This window comes from Heterodontus francisci, unplaced genomic scaffold, assembly GCF_036365525.1.
Source record: "Heterodontus francisci isolate sHetFra1 unplaced genomic scaffold, sHetFra1.hap1 HAP1_SCAFFOLD_539, whole genome shotgun sequence".
Lineage (NCBI taxonomy): Eukaryota > Metazoa > Chordata > Chondrichthyes > Heterodontiformes > Heterodontidae > Heterodontus > Heterodontus francisci.
The window spans coordinates 324,562-331,507 of record NW_027141047.1 but is presented as its reverse complement, the minus strand read 5'-3'; positions in this window follow the sequence as shown (position 1 = coordinate 331,507).

Below are 6,946 nucleotides of genomic sequence, written 5' to 3'. Positions count from 1 at the left end.
AGAGAGGGAATTTGACTGGGAGTGTTCACCAGGGGGAATTAGAAAGGAGGGTGTTCACAGTGCGAATTATACAGGATGGTGTTCACAGTGTGAATTACACAGGATGTTGATCACAGTGAGAATTAGACATTCAGAGTTCACAGGTGTAATTCGGCAGGAGGGTTTTCACAGGGGGAATTAGAAAGGTGGGAGTTAACAGGGGGTATTAGAAAGGATGATGTTTACAGGGGGAAATAGACAGGATGGTGTTCACAGGGGGAATTAGACAGGAGGGTGTTCACAGGGGGAATTATACAGGAGGGTATTCACAGGGGGAATTCGACAGGAAGGTGTTCTCAGGGGGTATTAGACAGGAGGGTGTTCACAAGGGGAATTAGACAGGAGGGTATTCACTGGGGGAATTAGACAGGAAGGTGTTCTCAGGGGGTATTAGACAGGAGGGTGTTCACAGGGGTGATTAGAAAGGAGGGTGTTCACAGTGAGAATTAGACAGGAAGATGTTTACAGTGATAATAAGACAGAAGGGTGTTCACAGGGGGAATTAGACAGGAGGGTGTTCACAGGGGGCATTAGACGGGAGGGTGATCAGAGGGGGAAGTAGACAGCAGGGTATTCACATGGGGATTTAGACAGGAGGGTGTTCTCATGCAGGAGGTAGACAGAAGGGTGCTCACAAGTGGGAATTAGAGAAGAGGGCGATCGCAGGGTGAATTTGATAGGAGGGTGTTTACAGGGGTTATTAGACAGGCAGCTGTTCAGAGGGGGAATAAGACAAGAGGGTGATAACAGGCGGAATTGGACAGGAGGGTGTTCACAGGGGGAATTGGACATTAAGTGTTCACAGGGGGAATTAGACAGGAGGGTGATCACAGGGGGAATTGGACAGGAGGGTGTTCACAGGGGGAATTATACAGGAGGGTGTTCACAGGGTTAATTAGACAGGAGGGTGTTCACAGGGGGCATTAGAAGTGAAGGTGATCAGAGGGGGAAGGAGACAGCAGGGTATTCACGTGGGGATTTAGACAGGAGGGTGTTCTCATGCAGGAGGTAGACAGAAGGGTGCCCACAGGGGGAATTAGAGAAGAGGGTGATCATAGGGGGAATTTGATAGGAGGGTGTTTACAGGGGGTATTAGAAAGGCAACCAGTCAGAGGGGGAATAAGACAGGAGGGTGATCACAGGCGGAATACGACAGGAAGGAGATCACAGGGGAAATTAGACCGGAGGGTGATCACAGGGGGAATTCGACAGGAGGGTATTCACAGGGGGAATTAGACAGGAAGGTGATCACAGGGGGAATTCAACCGGAGGGCGATCACAGGGGGAATTAGACAGGAAGGTGTTCACGGGGGAATTAGACCGGAGGGTGTTTACAGGGGGAATGAGACAGGAGGGTGTTCACAGAGGGAATTAGACAGGATGGTGTTCACAGGGGGAATTAGACAGGAGGGTGTTCACAGTGGGAATTAGACAAGAGGGTGTTCACAGTGGGAATTAAACAGGAGGGTGTTCACAGTGGGAATTAAACAGGAGGGTGTTCACAGGGGGAATTAGACAAGAGGGTGTGCACAGTGGGAATTAAACAGGAGGGTGTTGACTGGGGGAATTAGACAGGAGGGTGTTCACAGTGGGAATTAAACAGGAGGGTGTTCACAGGGGGAATAAGACAGGATGGTGTTCACAGGGGGAATTAGACAGGAGGGTGTTCACAGGGGGAATTAGACAGGAGGGTGGTCACAGGGGGTATTGGACAGGAGGGTGCTCACAGCGGGAATTAGAGAAGAGGGTGATCACAGGGGGAATTTGATAGGAGGGTGTTTACAGGGGGTTTTAGACAGGCAGCTGTTCAGAGGGGGAATAAGACAGGAGGGTGATCACAGGCGGAATTCGACAGGAAGGTGATAACAGGATGAATTCGACAGGAGGGTGTTCACAGGGGGAATTAGACAGGAAGGTGTTCACAGGGGAATTAGACAGGAGGGTGTTCACAGGGGGAATTAGACAGGAGGGTGTTCACACGTGGAATTAGACAGGAGGGTGTTCACAGGGGGAATTGGACAGGGGATTCTTCACAGGGGGTATTGTAAAGGAGGGTGTTCACAGGGGGAATTAGACAGGATGGTGCTCACAGGGGGAATTAGACAGGAGGGTGCTCACAGGGGGAATTAGACAGGAGGGTGTTCACAGGGGAATTTAGACTGGAGGGTGTTCACAGGGGGAATTAGACAGAAGGGTGCTCACAGGCGGAATTGGACAGGAAGGTGATCACAGGAGGAATTCGACAAGAGGGTGTTCACAGGGGGAATTGGACAGGAAGGTTTTCACGGCGGAATTAGACAGGAGGGTGTTCAAAGGGGGAATTAGACAGGAGGGTGTTCACAGGGGGAATTAGACAGGAGGGTGTTCACAGGGGGAATTAGACAGGGGGTTGTTCACACGTGGAATTAGACAGGAGGGTGTTCACAGGGGCAATTGGACAGTAGGGTCTTCACAGGGGGTATTGGACAGGAGGGTGTTCACAGGAGGAGTTGGACAGGAGGGTGTTCACAGTGGGAACTGGACAGGAGGTTGTTCACAGTGGGAATTAGACAGGATGGTGATGGAAAGATGTAGGAGCAACAGGGTGGTGGTTATAGGAGATCTTAATTTTCCCAACATTGACTGGGATTCACTTAGTGTTAGATGTCTAGATGGAGCAGTATCTGTAAGGAGCATCCAGGAGGGTTTTCTGGAGCAGTATGTAATTAGTCCAACTCGGGAAGGGGCCATACGTGACCTGGTGTTGGGGAATGGACCCGGCCAAGTGTTTGAAGATTCAGTAGGGGACTACTTTGGGAATAGTGATCACAATTCCGTAAGCTTTAAAATACTCATGGACAAAGACGAGAGTGGTCCTAAAGGAAGAGTGCTAAATTGGGGGAAGGCCAACTGCACCAAAATTCGGCAGGAGCTGGGGAATGTAGATTGGGAGCAGCTGTTTGAAGGTAAATCCACATGTGTTATGTGGGAGGCCTTCAAAGAGAGGTTGATTAGCGTGCAGGAGAGACATGTTCCTGTGAAAATGAGGGATAGAAATGGCAAGATTAGGGAACCATGGATGACAGGTGAAATTGTGAGACTAGCTAAGAGGAAAAAGGAAGCATACATAAGGTGCAGGCTGCTGATGAAAGACGAAGCTTTGAAAGAATATCGGGAATGTAGGACCAATCTGAAACGAGGAATTAAGAGGGCTAAAAGGGGTCATGAAATATCTTTAGCAAACAGGGTTAAAGAAAATCCCAAAGCCTTTTATTCATATATAAGGAGAAAGAGGTTAACTAGAGAAAGGATTGGACCACTAAAGAACAAAGGAGGAATGTTATGCTTGGAGTCAGAGAAAATGGGTGAGATTCTAAACGAGTGCTTTGCATCGGTATTCACCGAGGAGAGGTGACGGATGTTGAGGTTAGGAACAGATGTTTGATTACTCTCGGTCAAGTCGGCATAAGGAGAGAGGAATTGTTTGTATTCTGAAGGGCATTAAGGTGGACAAGTCCCCAGGTCCGGATGGGATCTATCCCAGGTTACTGAGGGAAGCAAGAGAGGAAATAGCTGGGGCCTTAACAGATATCTTTGCAGCATCCTTAAACACGGGTGAGGTCCCGGAGGACTGGAGAATTGCTAATGTTGTCCCCTTGTTTAAGAAGGGTAGCAGGGATAATTCAGGTAATTATAGACCGGTGAGGCTGACGTCAGTGGTAGGGAAGTTGCTGGAGAAGATACTGAGGGACAGGATCTATTCCCATTTGGAAGAAAATGGGCTTATCAGTGATAGACAACATGGTTTTGTGCAGGGAAGATCATGTCTTACCAACTTAATAGAATTCTTTGAGGAAGTGACAAAGTTGATTGATGAGGGAAAGGCTGTCGATGTCAGATACATGGACTTCAGTAAGGCGTTTGATAAGTTTCCCCATGGCATGCTGATGGAGAAAGTGAAGGCGCATGGGGTCCAAGGTGTACTAGCTAGATGGATAAAGAACTGGCTGGGCAACAGGAGACAGAGAGTAGCAGTGGAAGGAAGTATCTCAAAATGGAGACGTGTGACCAGTGGTGTTCCACAGGGATCCGTGCTGGGACCACTGTTGTTTGTGATATACATTAATGATTTGGAGGAAAGTATAGGTGGACTGAATAGCAAGTTTTCAGACGACACTAAGATTGGTGGAGTAGCAGATAGTGAAGGGGACTGTCGGAGAATACAGCAGAATATCGATAGATTGGAGAGTTGGGCAGAGAAATGGCAGATGGAGTTCAATCAGTGCAAATGCGAGGTGATGCATTTTGGAAGATCCAATTCAATAGTGAACGATACAGTAAATGGAAAAGTCCTGGGGAAAATTGATGTCCAGAGAGATTTGGGTGTTGAGGTCCACTGTTCCCTGAAGGTGGCAACGCAGGTAAATAGAGTGGTCAAGAAGGCATACGGCATGATTTCCATCATCGGACGGGGTGTTGAGTACAAGAGTTGGCAGGTCATGTTCCAGTTGTATAGGACTTTGGTTCGGCCACATTTGGAATACTGCGTGCAGTTCTGGTCGCCACATTACCAAAAGGATGTGGATGCTTTGGAGAGGGTGCAGAGGAGGTTCACCAGGATGTTGCCTGGTATGGAGGGCGCTAGCTATGAAGAGAGGTTGAGTAGATTCGAATTATTTTCATTAGAAAGACGGAGGTTGAGGGGGGACCTGATTGAGGTGTACAAAATCATGGGAGGTATAGACAGGGTGGATAGCAAGAGGCTTTTTCCCAGAGTGGGGATTCAATTACTGGGGGTCACGAGTTCAAAGTGAATGGGGAAATGTTTAGGGGGGATATGCGTGGAAAGTTCTTTACGCAGAGGGTGGTGGGTGCCTGGAACGCGTTGCCAGTGGAGGTGGTAGATACGGGCACGATGGCGTCTTTTAAGATGTATCTGGACAGATACATGAATGGGCAGGAAGAAAAGAGATGCAGACCCTGAGAAAATATTCGACATGTTTAGATAGAGGATCTGGATTGGCGCAGGCTTGGAGGGCAGAAGGGCCTGTTCCTGTGCTGCAATTTTCTTCGTTCTTTGTTCTTTGTTCAGTGAGAATTAGACATTAAGAGTTCACAGGTGGAATTCGGCAGGAGGGTGTTCACAGGGGGAATTAGAATGGAGGGTGTTCACAGGGGGAATTAGAAAGGATGATGTTCACAGGGGGAATTCGACAGGAGGGCATTCACAGTGGGAATTAACCAGGAGGGTTTTCATCGGGGGAATAAGACAGGATGGTGCTCAGAGGGGGAATTAGACAGGAGGCTCTTCACAGGGGGAATTAGACAGGAGGGTGTTCACACGGGGAATTAGACAGGAGGATGTTCACAGGGTGAATTGGACCGGAAGGTGCTCACAGCGGGAATTAGAGAAGAGGGTGATCACAGGGGGAATTTGATAGGAGGGTGTTTCCAGGGGGTATTAGACAGGCAGCTGTTCAGAGGGGGAATAAGACAGGACGGTGATCACAGGCAGAATTATACAGGAAGTTGATCACCGGGGGAATTTGACAGGAGGGTGTTCACAGAGGGAATTAGACAGGAGGGTGTTCACAGGGGGAATTAGACAGGAGGGTGTTCACAGGGGGAATTAGACAGGAGGCTGTTCACAATGGGAATTAAACAGGAGGGTGTTCACAGGCGGAATAAGACAGGATGGTGTTCACAGGGGGAATTAGACAGGAAGGTGTTCACAGGGGGAATTAGACAGGAGGGTGTTCACACGGGGAATTAGCCAGGAGGGTGTTCACAGGGGGAATTGGACAGGAGGGGCTTCACAGGGGGTATTGGACAGGAGGGTGTTCACAGGGGGAGTTGTACAGGCGGGTGTTCACAGTGGGAACTGGACAGGAGGTTGTTCACAGTGGGAATTAGACAATAGGGTTTTCACAGGGGGAATTTGACTGGAAGTGTTCACAGGAGGAATGAGACAGGAGGGTGTTCACAGTGTGAATTAGACAGGATGGTGATCACAGTGAGAATTAGACATTAAGAGTTCACAGGTGGAATACGGCAGGAGGGTGTTCACAGGGGGAATTAGAATGGAGGGTGTTCACAGGGGGAATTAGAAAGGATGATGTTCACAGGGGGAATTCGACAGGAGGGTGTTCACAGTGGGAAATGAACAGGAGGGTTTTCAAAGGGGGAATAAGACAGGAGGGTGTTCACAGGGGGAATTAGACAGGAGGGTGTTCACAGTGTGAATTAGACAGGATGGTGATCACAGTGAGAATTAGACATTAAGAGTTCACAGGTGGAATTCGGCAGGAGTGTGTTCACAGGGGGAATTAGAATGGAGGGTGTTCACAGGGGGAATTAGAAAGGATGATGTTCACAGGGGGAATTCGACAGGAGGGTGTTCACAGTGGGAAATGAACAGGAGGGTGTTCACAGTGGGAAATATACAGAAGGGTGTTCACAGGGAGAAATATACAGGAGGGTATTCACAGGGAGAAACATTCAGGAAGGAGTTCACAGGTGGAATTCGGCAGGAGGGTGTTCACAGGGGGAATTAGAATGGAGGGTGTTCACAGGGGGAATTAGAAAGGATGATGTTCACAGGGGGGAATTCGACAGGAGGGTGTTCACAGTGGGAATTAAACAGGAGGGTTTTCATAGGGGGAATGAGACAGGAGGGTGTTCACAGGGGGAATTAGACAGGAGGGTGTTCACACGGGGAATTAGACAGGAGGCTGCTCACAGGGGGAATTAGACAGGTGGGTGTACACAGGGGGAGTTAGACAGCAGGGTGTTCACAGGAGGAATTAGACAAGAGGGTGTTCACAGTAGAATTAGACAGGAGGGTGTTCACACGGGGAATTAGACAAGGCGGCTTTCACGGGGGAATTGGACAGGAGGGCGTTCACAGGGGGAAATATGCAGGAGTATG